General features: G+C 45.0%; 5 pseudogenes; 3 read left to right on the top strand and 2 right to left on the bottom strand.

The window, feature by feature from the left end:
• Positions 1-6,801: 6,801 nt before the first annotated feature.
• Positions 6,802-6,921, top strand: LOC136656738 (5S ribosomal RNA; annotated as a pseudogene).
• A 6,510-nt stretch (positions 6,922-13,431) lies between these two features.
• LOC136656687 (5S ribosomal RNA) lies at positions 13,432-13,551 on the top strand (annotated as a pseudogene).
• A 2,009-nt stretch (positions 13,552-15,560) lies between these two features.
• LOC136656170 (5S ribosomal RNA) lies at positions 15,561-15,683 on the bottom strand (annotated as a pseudogene).
• Positions 15,684-15,712: 29 nt separating this feature from the next.
• On the bottom strand, positions 15,713-15,832 carry LOC136656547 (5S ribosomal RNA; annotated as a pseudogene).
• Positions 15,833-17,122: 1,290 nt separating this feature from the next.
• LOC136656181 (5S ribosomal RNA) lies at positions 17,123-17,241 on the top strand (annotated as a pseudogene).
• Positions 17,242-18,882: the final 1,641 nt, after the last annotated feature.

Genomic DNA, 18,882 nt, shown 5'->3' with positions numbered 1-18,882 from the left:
TCTCTCTCATATCATGGCTAGTAGTGCAAAGTACATGAGACATTGGCCAATGGAGGAAACAACATGCCCACCAGTCAGACATCAATGAAACCTTTCAACAGTGCTCAATCAGGGTGGGTTGTGTGATACTTTCAAGATTCCCAGTGGAACCTTGTTGCCAACTGCTGTTTAAGTTCCTTCCTCTGAAATGTGCCGCTTCTGTGGGTTAGCAAATGTATATTATGGTGCACACTCCATTTGCATGGGGCAACAAAACATGCTTAAAAATTCCTGAGTCAGTGGTATCACTAGGGGTATGGAAGGGTACAGACCTCACAGGGTGATGCGCACAGGGGGATGACATCGCTGCTTGCCAAAATTGTGAAAATCTTGGTACTTTTGAACAACACCATCATGTTCTATATCATTCGATGTGTCATTTCATGCAGAATGCAATGAAACAAACCTTGTTGAAATATCTCTATTCTATCAAAAGTTATAGCCCAAAAAACTAGTGGGGCGGGGCAATGGTGCATCACCACACCCACTGCCCAGGGTGTTGTCCCGCCCACTGCATGGGAGGAGGTCCATCATGGGATGATGTGCTGACCTCCCGCACCGGGTGATACGAACCCTAGTGATGCCACTGCTCAGATTGGCTAGACACATCACTCCTGCCCAATCCAAACATCACAGTTGGCTTGGCCAGGAATTTGATGTCTACTCTGGGCTATTGAATCTGTTTTGAATGAGGCAATGAATTACATTCATGAACCGAATTGCCTTGATTTTTCTGCTGTTGATATATCATGCTATATTTGGCTTTGCGTGGCTTTATGATTGAATATATGAATGGAATTGGACTTACCTTGTGCTTCTTGTTATTCATTCAGCTCATTGCAGTCAGCTTTATAGCGCTGGGCAATTTTTCCATACAGTTACAGGTATTTGTCTTCTCCCCTTCAACTTAAATTCTGCTATAAGAAAAGTTGAAATATACAGCTTCTGATCTCTCTCTCTCTCTCTCTCTCTCTCTCTCTCTCTCTCTCTCTCTCCCCTGCATAATATATTCTGCATTTGTTGCTATCTTGTGTCACTGGACTTCTACTGACCATGGGGGTGGGGTGGGGGTGTGGAAAGGAGCTATAAAAAGCATGAAAGCTCTGTCCACTGACCCCCCGGAAATCTTATTCAGCCACATCTCTCACTCCTGAGATGTTGCCAAGCATTGCCCAGACAAGTTCAAGTATATCTATGCAAGTGTAAGGACTGGAAAGTTGGGTTTGTTTATTTGTGTTTTTAAAAAATGGAAACTGAGTTTTTCAAGTGGATTGATTTTGTGCCTAGTAGTACAATTTTTGACTTTTGAATTGGAATCACTGCATATAGTAAATACAGCTTATATTCTGTCATCTAATGCATGTTCCTGGCTGCTACTAGAAATCTCTCACAATTCAAAGATTAGAGCCCAATGCTATTCATTATAGTCAGTGAGGCTTACTTCCAGGAAAGTGTGGATAGGACTGTAGCCTTAAAGAACAGTGGGAGAGGGGAAGAGAGTTTTATACATGTGTGGTTTGCATGAATAGCTTTTATTTTTGTGACTCCCTCAATTTTACTTCCAATGGTTAGCTTGCAATGGGTGGCTTCCAATGGGTAGAGATGGGATTCAGCAGGTCAATATTTCATGTCATTTGTGGGATGGGGCCATAGCTCAGATACTTTTCACACGGAAGGTCTCTTTTTCAGTCCCTGGTATCTCCGGGTAGGATCGGGAAAACCTGCAGCAGAGATTCTGGAGAGCCACTTCCGGTCAATATAGACAAAACCAAGCTGTATGGAACTTGGTTGGACTCAGAGGAAAGCAGCTTAAATTGTGCCTTGGCTTGTTTTTGTGTTAAGTGCATTTAACTTCCTCACTGCTATGAGATCAATTTCATGAACTGAATAGTGATGCAATGACTGAGGTTAAAAAGCATCCCACTTCCAAACTTCTCTTGCAATCAAGATATGCTGCTTTACACATGCACCAAATTGCAACTTTCTATCAGTTTTGGAAGTTATCCTGCTGGTTTTAGCAGGATGAGTGACAGTCCTATCCTATCCTCCCCCCCCCCCCCACTGGTGCATTGGCACCAATAATGGGTGTGCTGTTTTCAGTGGAGGGGGGAATTAATTGGGTTAGGGTTAGGGGATTTAAATCCCCTTTCACCTCTGTAGGCCTTCCGCTCCTCAATGCGTCTCCTTGAACCTGTGCCTGCAATTTTGCTGGCACAAGTCCGAGGAGAGAAAGGTGATTGGGAGGCTACAAAAAAGGGGAATGGGATCCAGAATGCACCACAGCCATTGGATCCACCCCTTCTGAAGCTTCCCTGCCCTCATTCTTCCCCCTTCCTGCCCCTTTTCTCCCTCCTCCTGCCCCGTTTTGCCCCCTCCCTACCCCCAGCGCTGCCTTACCTGGCAGGTAGCTGATGATCCACTGTTGCAAAAGGCTTCACACAACAGCCTAATCACCAATAGGATTGGGCTGTGAATCAGTGAGGTCCAAGCATCTTTAGATACGGTTGGCAACCTTCAGTCTCGAAAGACTATGGTATAAGCCGACTGCACCCGGTATTCCCAGGAGGTCTCCCATCCAAGAACTAACCAGGCTTGACCCTGCTTAGCTTCCAAGATCAAACCAACCATCTTTAGATATTCAGAATCAGGGATGGTGAGAATGTGATACATGACATTCAGAGGAATTGCTGGGCTTGAAAATGGCCCTATGTTCTTGGGATGGTGAGAACAGTGACAATAATGTTCTCCACTGAAAGACTCCTTACAAAATTAGAGATGCCCTTTAAAAGCAGCTTCATCACATCAGATGATCACAATATTTTTAAAAATGCATTTCCAAAATAAATGATTAATTAAACCATTAGACTATTAATTCCACATTATGCAATGTATTTCAAAATTAAATTAACATGTTCTCAGCTTTTTTTTTTTTTTTTAACTCCTGTGAAATAGGCAGGCTGGAAACAGGAATGTGCTGAAGTGCACTGTGGGATGGCATCAGGACATCATAGCATGCCTTAAAAGTGTGATTTCTTGAAGCTTTTGATCAGAAACATCATTGGCAGTACATTGGATTATCATGAGTATACAAACAGACAGGTAGTGCATATAGAACTGTCCTAAGTCTGCAAGCTCCAATCTGCTTCTCCCCAGATCATTCTATTTATTTCAGAAGAGTTACTCAGAAGGAAGTGGATTCATTTGGTTTTCAAATGCATTTTGTGTCCCGAGGTGAAGAGCCTCCAATGAGAACATCCAACTGCATCAAAGCCTGCTCAAATGTTACACGCTTGTGCCTCCCCCATCCTCATGGCAAATTCCAACTGTTATACAGCTGCAGTAGCAATGGTCCAGCCCAGCTCATTGTAAGTGCCTTGGCTATGCAAACAGGAAGACGGATGGTTACTCAGGCAAACTTCAGCCACCACGATGGGAAAGGTACAGAGGGAAAACATTATGACCAGGGTTCCTTTGAAAGAACCTGACAGTTGATAGATGAGCATCCATAAAACCACAAAAGGCTGTCTGTGTAAAACCCCTTACTGCCACTGGCTTCTCCCTGGGAAACTGTTTACCTTGATCGATGAGCAAAAATATTATTTTCTGGTAGTTATTTTCCCTACTTTGAATGGGAAAGTGATCATTAACAAGATTTCTTTCTTCTCCTTTGGTTTCAAAACTTAAGTTAAAAAGTTTCCTTGATCAACTGTTTATTTTTTTTTTCTTTACAGAAAGCACATCCCAAGGTTCTGAGCTGTCTGTGCCAGAGAAGGAGAGAGATCTCCGGGTGCCACTGGACAGCATGATGAAAGTGTCGACTCAGGGCCCAATCCTATCCAACTTTCTAGCACCAGTGCAGCTGCAATGCAGCCCCAAGGTATTCAAGGTATTCAAGGTATTTAATTCTTTAAGGAATTGAAGAATGAAGTTGCTGATCTCTTGACTAAAATATGCAACTTGTCCCTCAAAACGGCCATGGTGCCAGAGGATTGGAGGATAGCAAATGCCATACCAATCTTTAAAAAGGGAAAGAGGGGGGAGCCGGGAAACTATAGGCCGGTCAGCCTAACATCTATACCGGGTAAGATGGTGGAATGCCTCATCAAAGATAGGATCTCAAAACACATAGACGAACAGGCCTTTCTGAGGGAGAATCAGCATGGCTTCTGTAAGGGTAAGTCTTGCCTCACAAACCTTTCAGAATTCTTTGAAAAGGTCAAAAGGAGAACCCGTGGACATTATATATCTGGACTTTCAGAAGGTGTTCGACATGGTCCCTCACCAAAGGCTACTGAAAAAACTCCACAGTCAGGGAATTAGAGGGCAGGTCCTCTCCTGGATTGAGACCAGGTTGAAGATCAGGAAGCAGAGAGTGGGTGTCAATGGGCAATTTTCACAATGGAGAGAGGTGACAAGCGGTGTGCCCCAAGGATCTGTCCTGGGACCGGTGCTCTTCAACTTCTTCATAAATGACCAGGAGACAGGGTTGAGCAGTGAGGTGGCTAGGTTTGTAGATGACACCAAACTTTTCTTAGTGGTGAAGGCCAGAAGTGATTGTGAGGACCTCCAGAAGGATCTCCCCAAACTGGCAGAATGGGCAGCAAAATGGCAGATGCCTTTCAATGTCAGTAAGTGTAAAGTCATGCATATTGGGGCAAAAAATCAAAACTTCTCATATAAGCTGATGGGTTCTGAGCTGTCTGTGACAGATCAGGAGAGAAATCTTGGTGTGGTGGTGGACAAGTTGATGAAAATGTCGACCCAATGTGCAGAGGCAGTAAAGAAGGCCAATTCTATGCTTGGGATCATTAGAAAAGGTATTGGGCTGTTCTAGAGGGTAGAGCCTCTGTTTGACTACAGATAACATCCACAGGTCGCCAGTTCGAGGTCACCGGCACCGTGAATGGTGAGACCTTGAAGCAGCTGACAAGCTGAGCTGAGTTATTCCACCTGCTCTTTGGTGTGAGCGAAGAAGCGTCTTGGCTGCCCTCCATGAGAGATGAAGGAGCTGCTTGTCAGCTTATGTGGGAGGAAATAGGAGGCCAGAATGTGATATCAGAAATCGGAGGCCAAGATGTTTTTGATCTTTTTCAGATCAAAAAGATCCATCTGAAATGTTGTGATTCTTGAAAGATAGAACCTTTCTTTGATTGTAAAAAATTCCTACGGGGATTTAGACCAGCCTGCCCACGTAAACCGCCTTGAATAAAGTCTGAGGAGAAATCTGACGACCAAGAAAGGTGGTATATAAATACATGTATTATTATTATTATTATTATTATTATTATTATTATTATTATTATTATTATTATTATTATTATTGAGAACAAAACGGTTAATATTATAATGCTGTTGTACAAATCGATGGTAAGTATTGGAGTATTGTGTCCAGTTCTGGTTGCCACATCTCAAAAAGGACATAGAGGAAATGGAAAAGGTGCAAAAGAGAGCGACTAAGACGATTACGGGGCTGGGGCACCTTCCTTATGAGGCAAGGCTACGGCGTTTGGGCCTCTTCAGCCTAGAAAAGAGACGCTTGAGGGGGGACATGATTGAGACATACAAAATTATGCATGGAAAGGAAAAAGTGGATAGAGAGATGCTCTTTACACTCTCACATAACACCAGAACCAGGGGACATCCACTAAAATTGAGTGTTGGGAGGGTTAGGACAGACAGAAGAAAATATTTCTTTACTCAGCGTGTGGTCGGTCTGTGGAACTCCTTGCCACAGGATGTGGTGACGGCATCTGCCCTGGATGCCTTTAAAAGGGGATTGGACAAGTTTCTGGAAGAAAAATCCATTACGGGGTTACAAGCCATGATGTGTATGCGCAACCTCCTGATTTTAGAAATGGGCTATGTCAGAATGCCAGATGCAAGGGAGGGCGCCAGGATGAGGTCTCTTGTTATCTGGTGTGCTCCCTGGGGCATTTGGTGGGCCGCTGTGAGATACAGGAAGCTGGACTAGATGGGCCTATGGCCTGATCCAGTGGGGCTGTTCTTATGTTCTTATGTAAGGTAAGGGAACAAATGTTCCCATACCTTGAGGAGGCCTCTGTGACTGCCTCCTCACCACAGGATGCAGTGCATGCCCCATTGGCAGAGCTGCACTGGCACTGGAAAATTGGATAGGATTGGACCCTCAGTGGGCAGCAGCTGTGAAGAAGGCCAATTCCATGCTCAGATTGAAGGGGATTGAGAATAAAATGCCTAATATTATTATTATGACAGTGTACAAATCAATGGTAAGGCCACATCTGGAGTGTTGTGTCCAGTCCTGGTCGCCGCATCTGAAAAACAATATCATGAAACGTACAGTAGATTGAGCAGTATGATGCATCCCATAGGAGAGTTTCAGGTCCTGAAGACCTCCCTGAGATAAAGGAACATTTGTTCCATTGCCCTGGGGCAAGCCTTCACAACCCCAATGGACAATTTGGACAAGTCCAAGTAGACCCAGGTAGTCTACAACATGTTCTGGCAATGCAGCAGCAGGATTGGATTAGGGCCTCAGACACATAAATTTATGCATGGAACTGATTCCCTCTCACACAACACTGGACATTCACTAAAGTTGACTGGCAAGAGTCCGAACAGACGAACGGAAATATTTGTTAACCAAGTGGGTAACGAATCCCAGAGGCCTGGGAATACTAATGATTAGCAGCTATGTCAATCAGTGGTGCCAAGAGGTGTCATTACTGCTGAGTACTGCAGGAGGAAGGTTCAGTTGCCATAGTATGATCACAGGTAAACAAGAACTGCAGCAACTGTTACCCTGCACATGCCTGATCTTGTCTGATCTCGGAAGCTAAGCAGGGTCAGGCCTGGTTAGTACTTGGATGGGAGAACACCTGGGAATACCGGGTGCTGTAGGCTTATACCATAGTCTTTCGAGACTGAAGGTTGCCAACCAACCATTCTAGCTGACCAAATGTCTCCTGCCCTTTGTCAATCCGCTGGACTCCAGTGAGTGAGCAACATGTTCGTTTCTCTCACTGTATGACCAAGGACTCATGTTCTGGGAAGAGCACAAGAGGGGAGGGGCCTATATGGTATTCTTGCTTTTCCCCCATGCCTTTTCTCCTTTTGAGGGCATCAGACCTTCCTTCATTTTTCCTGATGGAATCGGTCAGCAGGGGCAGGTGCCAGCCCAGGCAACTTGTTGGCAATCTTCAGTCTCAAAAGACTATGGTATAAGCCTACAGCACCCAGTATTCCCAGGCAGTCTCCCATCCAAGTACTAACCAGGCCTGACTCTGCTTAGCTTCCGAGATCAGACAAGATCAGGAGATAGTGTTCAGTATAGGGAGATCCAGGCAACTGAGAGCAGCTCTTCTTGACCAGTTTCCAGCACCCAAGCTCCTCACATGCACCTGGTTGTCAGCCACTGAAAATCAAAGTACAAAATTTAGATGTAACTGTGAAGATCCTGTTCAAATCTTCTTAAATAGCATGACGGAAGCTTTAATGACACCAGTTTGATGTGGCAGTCAATGGTCTCATGAGCATTTCTTGCATGTGTTAAGTTGTTGTCAGTCTCGCCAGGGTAACATTTTCTTCCTCAGTAAATATTTTCACTGGATGGAGACAAAAATCTCTGTTTTCCTGCCTAATTTCAACAATATTGGAGTGCACACTGGTGATTTTTCAATGTTACAGCCTATGAGAAAGATCTTTCTTTGTTGTAAAGCTTTATTCAGCTCAACTGGAAAAAAAAAAAAAACAGACTGCAAAAGATTTCTGTAATTTTCTTTGAAAACTGGGATGTGCAGGGTGCACTCCAGGCTGTGGGTACTTAGGACAAATTGTCCAGATAAAGTAAATGGTGAAATAAGTAAATGGATGGCAACAGTGAGGAACAGTAAGCAGTGGGTCAAAAGAGAGAGAGAGAGAGAGAGAGAGAGAGAGAGAGAGAGAGAGAGAGAGAGAGAGAGAGAGTGCAGGCATCCAGGCAACCGTGGTATCACTAGGAGATATTGGGGGGGGTGCAGACCACCCTAGAGGGTGACATCTGCAGGGGTGACACCACCAGTACTGGCCAAAATCTTGGTATTTTCAGAAAATACCATCATGTTATATATCATCCGATGTGTAATTTCATTCAGAATGCAATGAAATAAACCGTGTTGAAATATCTATATTCTATCAACAGTTATAGTGAAATAAACAGGAAAGGAAAACACAAGTGCCTTATGTAACAAAGAGTGGATTTTGCTAAATCAGAAATGACCAATGAGACTAATTGTTCTGAGAGCAAATCAGGTGTGATTATGACACAGTAGGGAACCAATAAGGTGTTAGTATAAGTCAGCTCTCATTTCTATGTATCAGAGCTAATACTAAAACTCTTATTCAGTTGTGTGAGGGTCAGCAAGTTGGCCACTGGTTTTATTTATTTATTTATTTATTTATTTATTTATACAGGTATTTATATACCGCCTTTCTCTGGTCATCGGATTTCTCCTCAGACTTTAATCCAAGGCATACAAGGCGGCAGCTCTACCAACTGAGCCGGACCTCCTGTTTTTCGTTGGTTACTGATTTTTGGAGTGACCTGTAGTGCTACATATTAAAACAAACAAATAAAGTTAACGGGGGTGATCACCAACCCTAGTGATGTCACTGTATTTAGACTGTGTGTATGATATAGTAATTTATTCTGTATTGTATAATACGGGAGGAGGTCTATCATGGGGGTGATGCAATGAGCTCACATGCCAGGTGACGTGAACCCTAGTGTCACCTCTGCTGGGCAACAAGGATGCTTATTGCTGATACCACATTCTGACACAGATTTTGATCTTTTGCTGTATTGGGTATGTTTGCCGGTATGGAACAGTCAGTAGCCAAGCACCCGGTTCTATCTTCAGGTAGGGCCGAGAGAAATTCCCGTCCGAAACGTTGGAGAGTCATTGTCAACAATACTGACTCAGGTGCAACAGAGGTCAGACTCGGAATAAGGCAGTTTCATGTGTTAAGTACCACTCTCAAAATGTCAGAACACACCGCTGTAGCTACACCACTGAAGCTAGCAAGTTTCTTGATGCTGGAGGAGGATGAGCCAGGGAAGTCAACCAACCAGGAAGCCAAAGGTATTTGTCCATCCATCTCATTTGGCAGTTGAAGTCCTGCTGCACATCCCCCAACCTTCTATTTGGTGGGGAAATTCAACGGGGCCTTTTTGGTCATAGCCCCCATGCTGTGTAATTCCCTACCCCTTGTTGCTTGCTTTGCTCTTGCACTCACAGTTTTTGATACCTAGTCAATAATCGTTCTGCCAGGCATTCTCAGGAGGTTGCCTGGTTTGTTACACACCCTCCCTTCAATTTCTGCTTCCACCATTCTCAATGTTTTTAACTGATTGCTTTCATTTGTGGTTTTTATTGTATTACATTGATTTTGATTGCTTTTTGAGAGCCACTTTGGGGTCCAAAAGGTGTCCAAACAGTGGCACAAAATCCATTTATAAATCATAAATACAAGAGGTGCAAATTCAAATGTTGTTTGGAATGCACCAGATGAATCTCTGGCTGTTCTGCTCTTGTATCATGCAATCCCCGCCGGGGTTGCAAGTGCACACCCTGCCACATTCGGCATGCTTCCCTTTTCTCCCTTCCCCAGAACTCAGAGGGGAATGCTGGTGGATGTCAGCCACTGAAACACAAGACCGCCGGCAGCAGTAGAGATGGCAGGGCTCTGAGCCATGCCAGGAGCAAGTGATGCATAAAATCATTCAATGTGAAGGGCCAGGAAACTGTGCCGAGACTTATCTGGGAGTTTAATCAGAGAGAAGAATTGCAAAAGAAAAGGATAGAGACGGCTGAAAACTGCAAAGTTATGTGTTTGACCTTTTTATAACTAACTCCCCCCCTTCTCTTTTTCCTGACCGGATTTTTGGGAGGGGGGGAGTGAGAAGGCAATTTCAGTGCATCAATGCTGCCGTGGTCAAATGAGTATACACTTATTTCTCTCTCTTACTTTAAAAAAACACACATACACACACGAATGCAGATGAAGTCAAACAGCCAGAGAGATACTAACCTGACATTCAAATAGGATTCCCATTCCAGAGAACTGGCTGTCCCTTATGACTCAGAAAAGCAGCAAGCACTATGAACCTGCAAGAGAGCTGAGCGCCGCAGAAGCCGATTCAGGTTTCTCAGAATCTTCTCAAATTAAAAGCGTAGAAGGATTTATTATTTGCAATTGTCCTGTTGGTAGGCTTCTTAGAATCATCAGGTTAGCCAATGCGGAAAGCAGGAAGCTGGATTTGACGTATCTTCCTTGCTCCTCTTATTTTTTTAAAGAATTGGGGGACCCAGATGTGGTCCAAAATACATTATGCATTTAATTTTGTTACCATATATATTTGGTACAGTGGTAGTGCCGCTGGTAGATGACCCTTCCCCAGCTCAAACTGTGACCCAACTGAAGACCAACAGGCACTAAACAATCTCTATTGCACAGTTTTGGGGACATGTAAATCACACTTTATAAACTGAATACTAGGCTTGCAGGCGAGCAGGAGCTAAAAACTATGGTCTCCCCTGCTTTCCAAGTATTGGGCTGGTTCACACACTCACTCATGTTCTAGTCACTTGGCTAAACGCCACACGATTATTCTCAAATGGACTGTTTTCATAAAAAGTATTGTGTTTGTATAGGAGCTGGGTGCAGGGGTAGCACAACCCACAATGCAACCTGATACCACCTTGGGTTCACTGCCTTTGTGCTACAACCCCGTCCTCCCAAGCCCTTACTGCAGTGATTTTCAACCTTTTTCATCCCTTGCCACACTGACAAGGCACTAAAATTGTCAAGGCACACCATCAGGTTTTTGACAATTGACAAGGCACACCATGCTGCCAGTGGCGGGCTCACATCCCCATTGGCCCTACTAATAAATGATCTTCCCCCAAATTCCTGGGGCACACCTGTGGACCACTCGTGGCACACTAGTGTGCCATGGCACAGTAGTTGAAAATGGTTGCCTTACTGTTATCCTCAACTTGGGAGGCAAAGGCTACAATCCTATACACACTTTCCTGGGAGTAAACCCCATTAAACACAAGAGGACTTACTTCTGAGTAGACATGTATAGGATTGTGCCCAAAGCCTCCTGCCCAATGTGCTGCACACTGGAGAGGGCATAGAAGAGCTGACTGCCCAGGCTTGCAGAGTCCCTATGCCCTGCCCTGTGCATGGGAAATCCGGTGGGAGACTTTGCCTCCCATGCTGAACTCCACACAGCTGCTTCCGGGAGGTCGACAATCTGAAAGTTTGGCAATGACATCATCACCGAACATCCAGCCGTTTCACCCAAAAAGTTGCTGACACCTGGCTTAGGCCCTGAGATGGTGAATAGTCCAAGGTCACCAGGAGAGGAGTAGGGATCTGAACCTGGCTCTTGAGTGTCTTACTTCAATGCTCTAGCCCAGGGGTGTCAAAACATAAGGTCCATGGGCCAGATGGAAACTCTTTATTCAGCGTGCAGTATAGTTGGGCTGCTCCAGCACCACCATCAGCTGCTGAGTTGTTCTGATGAAAGGACAGCCTGTGTGATAAGGCTCTCCCATATCTTGAATATATGGTCAAGATTTTCTTTTCTGTCGTTTGAATCTATTGTGATAAGGCTCTCCCATATCTTGAATATATGGTCAAGATTTTCTTTTCTGTCGTTTGAATCTATTGTGATAAGGCTCTCCAATATCTTGAATATATGGTCAAGATTTTCTTTTCTGTCGTTTGAATCCAATAAGTTCCTAAGTCAGAAAAAAGTACTTATATCTGGTCATGACCTGCTTAATGACATCACATCCTGATTAATGACATCACTTTTGGACCAATGGGGACTCAGTATAAGATGCCAATCTTGTCTGATCTCGGAAGCTAAGCAGGGTCAGGCCTGGTTAGTACTTGGATGGGAGACCGCCTGGGAATACCGGGTGCTGTAGGCTTATACCATAGTCTTTCGAGACTGAAGGCTGCCAACCATTCTTTGGCCCTCAGCAGGCATCATGAATGCTATTCGGCCCGCTGTATGAAATAAGTTTGACACCCCTGCTCTAGCCACTACCCAATGCTGGCTCAATTATTACAGATTAACCTTTTAAATTTTTTTATTCTGACTAAACACAGACTGTATTTTCATCCTACTCCTGCTGACCTCAGAACCGTATTTATCAAAATGGAATTAAAAGCTGAGAGGCCTCTGACTGGAGCCGGGGCAATTTCTAGGGACATTTTCACTTGACGGCAGATTTGGCTATTAAAGGAGAAGTTAATGAAAACCAGGCCTAAAAAAATAAGCCTGAGCTGTGAGTCAGCATCCGAATTGTGCGCTGAATAATTTATCCTTTTTGTCAGTCTGCGGACATGCAAAGAGAAAGCACTGCAGAAAACAAGAATGCCTTTTTGCCTAACAAAGAGAAAATATACAGTAGGCATGGAAAAAGAGGAACCCACTCTTTGAAGCGGGATGAAGGCAAGACCAAGGAAATTTCAGATTTTGTCTGAAAGTGTATAGAGAAAGTCCCTGTGCTCTCAGTGTTGATGACTGCAGACAAAAACTAAAGGCACAGGTACCCCCAGGGTGTGGCAAACAGGCATATCAGCATAGGGGGAACAGCTGGCCAGCATGCTCCCATCCCCCCCCTCCCCCCAAAAAAACACACACATATAGGCACAACTCCTGACTGGGGATAAAACCAGTTCAAAACGACCAAGCCAATGGTGCATCACCACACCCACTGCCTGGGGTATTGGCACACCCACTGCATGGGAGGAGGTCCATTATGGAACTGTCGTGCTGGCCTTCCATACTGGGTGACGCAAACCCTAGTGACGCCACTGAGCTGAGAACACGGTGAATCTTCCACCATCGTTTTCTGCATTGCCTTATCTTCCGCTATTACATAGGTGGAGTTCTGATTACTATATGCTCAGAGTCAGTGGTGTAGCTAGGGCATCTGGGGGCACAAAATTTTTTAACAATCCCCGCATACAACAGTGGTCACTGGTGCACCGTAACCAGACCTCAGAAGGCCTCTTAGAGGGCCTTTGACAGGTATTTCCAGTTTTCAGGAAAAAAAAACCTGCAGTGCTTTTCGGAGGCCTCTGAGAGTCAAGGCCCAGCAGGAAGGTAACAGTGTCATATGGGAGGTGTCTAGCCAAGGATACCTTAAAAATTCGTTGTGCCGCCGCCAAGCCTCAGAAGGTTTCCAGTTTTGCCGAAAACTGGAAGTGCCTTTCAGAGACCTCCAGAGGACTCTCTGAGGCCTGGCAGGGGTGCAATGACTTTTTAAGGTACCCATGGCTAAACACCCTCTCAGACATGGTACCCAAGGGCTTGTACCCCCTCAGCCCCCTCTTAGCTATGCTAGTGCTGAAAGCAGCAACTGTTACCCTGCATGTGCCTGAACTCATCTGATCTTGGAAGCTAAGCAGGGTCAGGCCCGGTTAGTACTTGGATGGGAGACCGCTTGGGAATACCGGGTGCTGTAGGCTTATACCATAGTCTTTCGAGAGTGAAGGTTGCCAACCAATTATCAAGGAAAGGCTACCCTCCTCACACCATGCTTGTGATGTTCCAAGGGATCCTTGTTTGTGGAGTCAAAGTTCTGAAATAAATGAACTTACACCGTCTGATTCAGCAAGGGAATTATGTTCGTTTTGCTGTACCTTCTATGTGGCTTTATAGAAATGGTGGTCAACGTTTTCCGTAAACTGCTCTTAGCATACCATTAGAAACAGGATTTCAACCTGTTTATGTGCTTATTTTTAATGAGCTAAAATTGAAAATATATATATTCCAGGTCCTTCTTTATCTCTATGTACCCATGCCTGCCCTCACGCAACGTACGGAGGAGGCCCAGTCACAAGTTTGTGAAAGGAAAAGAAGAAAACAGCGGCTTGGAGGAATGATTAAATGCCTCTAGATTTACACAGTGAAATATGGACAGTTTAAATGTCTGAGCTATTTGCTTCTTTTCAGCCCAGGGGCACTTCTAAGCCCCCCATGCTGTTCTAAGATTAATGGAGTCCTGCATGCTTTTAGCTTGCTCAGAGTACCAAGGAGAGAGGATCACCACCGAATCTGCGCTGCCCAAAGCAAAGCGAATATCTCATTAATGTATGATTAATAGCCATTTGTGAAGTGATTAATTAGTCATTTTGACAGTAAATTTAGCCATCGGCACACGCTTTTGCCAGGCTACTGGTTCACATCTAAAAGCAGGAAGGGTAGGAGAGAGAGAGAGAGAGAAAAGAAAGGAGATTCCCCAATAATCAAAAGAAAAGGTCTTTACATATTCTGGTCTGGTTCGATTTCATCTGGTCTGCCTTAAAGAACAACTCTCTGTAATGGGAGTTTTCCAGCATGATTGATGGCTCCTCTTTCTATCTGCCAGTTGAAAATTCAGAGAAGGGTATTTTCTTTTCTCCGGTGGTCTTATTGGTACAAGAGTTATTTCCACTTTGCCGTGGAATTGATTTGCAACCCAGGCGTATGCGTTTGTGTATATTGCTCACCGTCCCATCACAAAGTATAAGCCGGCAAGTCGCCTGGAGTGTGATGGATGTGGGGGGGGGGGGAAAGGCTATTGTCTGGATATCGTCGGCTGGGATAATTGTCATTAACTTTTGAAAATAGAGAGGACTGTTGAGGTTCAGACAGTTCTCTGTAATCCGTAAGTTACAGGCAGCCTTAGGGCCCGATCCAATGGCCTGCGCACCGACCCAGCTCTGGCACGCCTTGTTACAAATGTTCCGTAAGGCACGCCTGTGACAGTCTGCACCAGGTGGGCACTAGAGCTGGCACAGCACAAGCCCTCGCTGTGCTAGCACAGGCCAGTCAAACAGCACCTGAAGCTCTGCACAAGTACTGGCTGGCGGAGAGGTAAGTAGGGGTGGGGAGGGAGGCGTTCTGGGGCAGGGAAGGGCACAGAGAACACATGGCAGGGAGCAGAGATGGTGGCTGCCATATCCAAACCCCCCTCCAGGCCTAGGGGACCTGACCCAGGTTTCCTGGAATCTGTGCAGCTCAGTAACGGGTGCAGTTCCAAGGAGACCCATCAGGGTGACCTGTTTGCTACATGAGGTGAGGGAGCGTAAGCTCCTTTACTCCGAGGAGACTTCAAGCCCCTTGGAATGCCATGGTAGCCTTCTCCTGTGCATTGCATCACTGCCTAGAATGGCTCCAATGGCAAGTGGGAGGGGCCGTTTACACGGCATCTTGTGGCTCCTGCAGTACTTACCACGTTGCCACCCCCAGCTATGCCACTGACTAGAGTTACACAATAAAAGTGTGGGTGTGTAAATGAATGGTTGGCAACCTTCAGTCTCCATACCAAAGACTATGGTATAAGCCTTCAGCACCAGGTATTCCCAGGCGGTCTCCCATCCAAGTACTAACCAGGCCTGACCCTGCTTAGCTTCCAAGATCAGACAAGATCGGGAGATAGTGTTCAGTAAAGGGAGATGGTTGGCAACCTCCAGTCTCGAAAGACTATGGTATAAGCCTACAGCACCCGGTATTCCCAGGTGGTCTCCCATCCAAGTACTAACCAGGCCTGACCCTGCTTAGCTTCAGAGATCAGACAAGATCGGGAGATAGTGTTCAGTATAGGAAGATGGTTGGCAACCTTCAGTCTGGAAAGACTATGGTAGAAGCCTACAGCACCCGCTATTCCCAGGCGGTCTCCCATCCAAGTACTAACCAGGCCTGACCCTGCTTAGCTTCCAAGATCAGATGAGATTAGGCATGTGCAGGGTAACAGTTGCTGTGTGTGTAAATGTTTCCAGCCACAAGTAGGGGAGTTTGTTGTACTTCAAAGTCTTCTGGGTTGCTCTTGCCTACTAGATTTGTCTTTTGGCATTTTTTCCCCTGTCTTGTTTTCTTCCTTGTGTATTAATGGCTGCAGCTCTCTCTACAATCCAGTAAAGCTCTTAACAAAAGTCAGTTTGCAGTGTGTTGGACTGCTTTAATTCCTCAGCTCTGCTAACAGCTCATGGCGGGGTAGGGGTTAGGGGTGCCAAATCTGCCTGAAATGTTTCCTGAAAATGTTTTTTTCCTCCACGCACGGCAGAATTTCATTAAGCCAAAGAGGCCCTGGTAAAAAAAATCTCCAGGATTACTTAGTGGGAGACTGATACTGATTCCAGGTCGAATCTGGAGGGTGGGTTGGCAACCCTAGTGAAGGTCTGCATTACTGCACATATTCAAGCCACACACTGCGCAAGTTGTACTGCAATTGGATTGATTTTCACCTTCAAGTTCTGAGTGACGCCTGGTGCACCCCCCTGGCCCCTACAAGCATATGTGGGAAGGGCAGTGGTGATACTCAGTGGAGCCAAGCAGGGCACTGTGCTATTGTATTTTTCACTCTCGGCACGTGAACGATACCCTCCATAGGGGCTTGCCTTATGGAGAAAACACAGATGCACTCACGCTGAGCTCTAATCGCACAATGGATACAAATATCATGTAAATTCTCCCTAAATATCACATCCCCTACCTACTGGCTTCCAATCCTTTTCTCATAGGCAAAATATATCCAACTGATCAAGTTTCAATGTTTCAAAAGAAGGATAATTTTTCCCTCACCAAGCATATTTCGCTAAGAATGGCACAATGCAGGCAAAGTTTTATTTGACTGTTTGAAGTGTACCATAATATTTATCTCTGTTGGCAGCCCTTCAGGGTACTCAGATTGCTGTATTTCTTTTAATATACTGTACTGCAAATGGCTGATATCAGATTTCCATATTATAATGTCTACTGGATCCTACAGAGTCAATGTGAAAACAAGCACTCGCAGTGGACAGAATCATCACCATAGCAGTCATCCTGAATGGCAAAGAACTCTAGGAGAACAGTGTCCCCTTGCTCTCATGAAACGTCGTCTAATTTATTTTTGAATGCTCCCGTTTTACTCATTTTGTTAAGGAACAATCCAGCCATAGTTAAGTAACTGGGTGAGGAAGGGCGGGCTGGAGGGTGGTTCAGACCTGAGAGGGGGCCGGGACAGTGGCAGAGGCTGCCATAAATCCAATCCTCTTTCCCAAGCTTCAGAGACCTACTTATGTCTTCTCAGTTCTGCACATGCCTGATCTTGTCTGATCTCAAAAGCTAAGCAGGGTCAGGCCTGGTTAGTACTTGGATGGGAGACCGCCTGGGAATACCAGGTGCTGTAGATTTATACCATAGTCTTTCGAGACTGAAGGTTGCCAACCACTTTCTGCACCAGCTAAATAGCACAGAACCAAGAAGACCCATCAGGGCCACTGGAGTCTTCCCTTACCCCGAGAAGACCCCAGCTGCTGCTATGGCAATAGGGTACAGTGGCACCTGTTTTGGAGTTGCTATATCTTGTGGCAAGCATAAGATTGGGTCCTCAGTTTCAAAATGGGAAAAAGTGGCACATAAATAGGTGTCACAGGGCGCAATCCTAACCCCTTATGTCAGTGCTTTCCATCACTGACATAAGGGCAATGCAGCTCCAAGGCAAGAGAACAAACATTCCCTTTACTTTGAGGAGGCCTCCGTGAGTGACACCCAACTGCAAGATGCAGCACATGTCCCATTGGCACCACTATGCCAGTGCTGGAAAGCACTGACATAAGGGGTTAGGACTGCACCCATGGGGCTGTTCTATGTTGAAATGCCTCCATGTGGTGTAGAACCACACGAGCTTAGCAGAGCTTAGCTTGGGAGGTGATACGAAGAAAGTATGAGAGTTGGTGCTGGGTCTCTTCTCCAAGCCTGAGGAGTATTTGAACATCTGGGATGGAGGACAATCAGTTCACAGGCTGAAAAAGTGAAAGGACAGAGACCACTTCCCCTTATACTAATCACAGGAAATGACCTCATACTGTACAACCATTGATCTATCTAGCCAAGTATCATCCAGCCCAGTTGGCAGCAGCTACACCTCCTCCCTGGCAGATTTGGATACATTTGGTTTGCTGGTTGGATCGATCATTCCACATCAGAAGAGAATTATTGTTGTAAGCCGCCTTGGGTCTTTTCGGGGAGAAAGGCAGGATATAAATGTAGTAAATAAAATAAAATCAATCAATCAATAAAGAGAACTGCTCTTCTATGAATACTCCTTGTGCCACTTTCTCCACTTGTTCTACTCTTTTCTATCCTACATTTAAGAGAGAATATTTATACACGGCTTGACTGGGCCTTGTTTATTGCCCTAGGAGGCAGTTCCTGAACTCCGTCCCTCGCTGTCTGGTGTTGTAAAAAGCTGATAATCCTTGCAGAGCTTCGAGGAACCTGGACTTTGAATATCTACTCTGAGGATTAGAATTGCTTTCTATTGACTCATGAGATTCAGGAGCATTTAACTTGACACATAACTGAGTTTGACACTTTTCCATTTTAATAGCAGAAGTCTGGTTTAGCTGCAGTTCATTGAAGCCATAGAGGGTTTTTTTTCCCCCCCCCCAGTACAATTTTTCTCCTTCAAAGAGTAGCTGCGTAGAAAATTTATAGAACACTCCTGGGATGTTTTCCTTAGTCGTAATTAAAACGCATCACTAACTCTTTGCCAGCCTTCAGGGAACTTGAGAATTAAACACCATATTTTTACTTTCTCAAGGCAGTAAACATCATATGAATTAGTACATTGTCTCAACAGTTAGCAACATATTGCAAAATTCACCCTTAAAATCCATTATGTATTCCACTTCCCCCCCCCCCCCAAAAAAAATCCTTTAGCATATGGAACAGAACTTATACATATGCATGGGATTGGGCGACCAGCAGAACCTCAATCATGCCAGACATCAGACAAATAAAGTGGTCACTTCACTTTGTCACTTTCTTCA

The sequence above is a fragment of the Tiliqua scincoides genome, chromosome 6 (assembly GCF_035046505.1).
Source record: "Tiliqua scincoides isolate rTilSci1 chromosome 6, rTilSci1.hap2, whole genome shotgun sequence".
NCBI classification, from domain to species: domain Eukaryota; kingdom Metazoa; phylum Chordata; class Lepidosauria; order Squamata; family Scincidae; genus Tiliqua; species Tiliqua scincoides.
The sequence above is the reverse complement of the archived record's forward strand: the minus strand, read 5'-3'. Positions and strand labels throughout refer to the sequence as shown.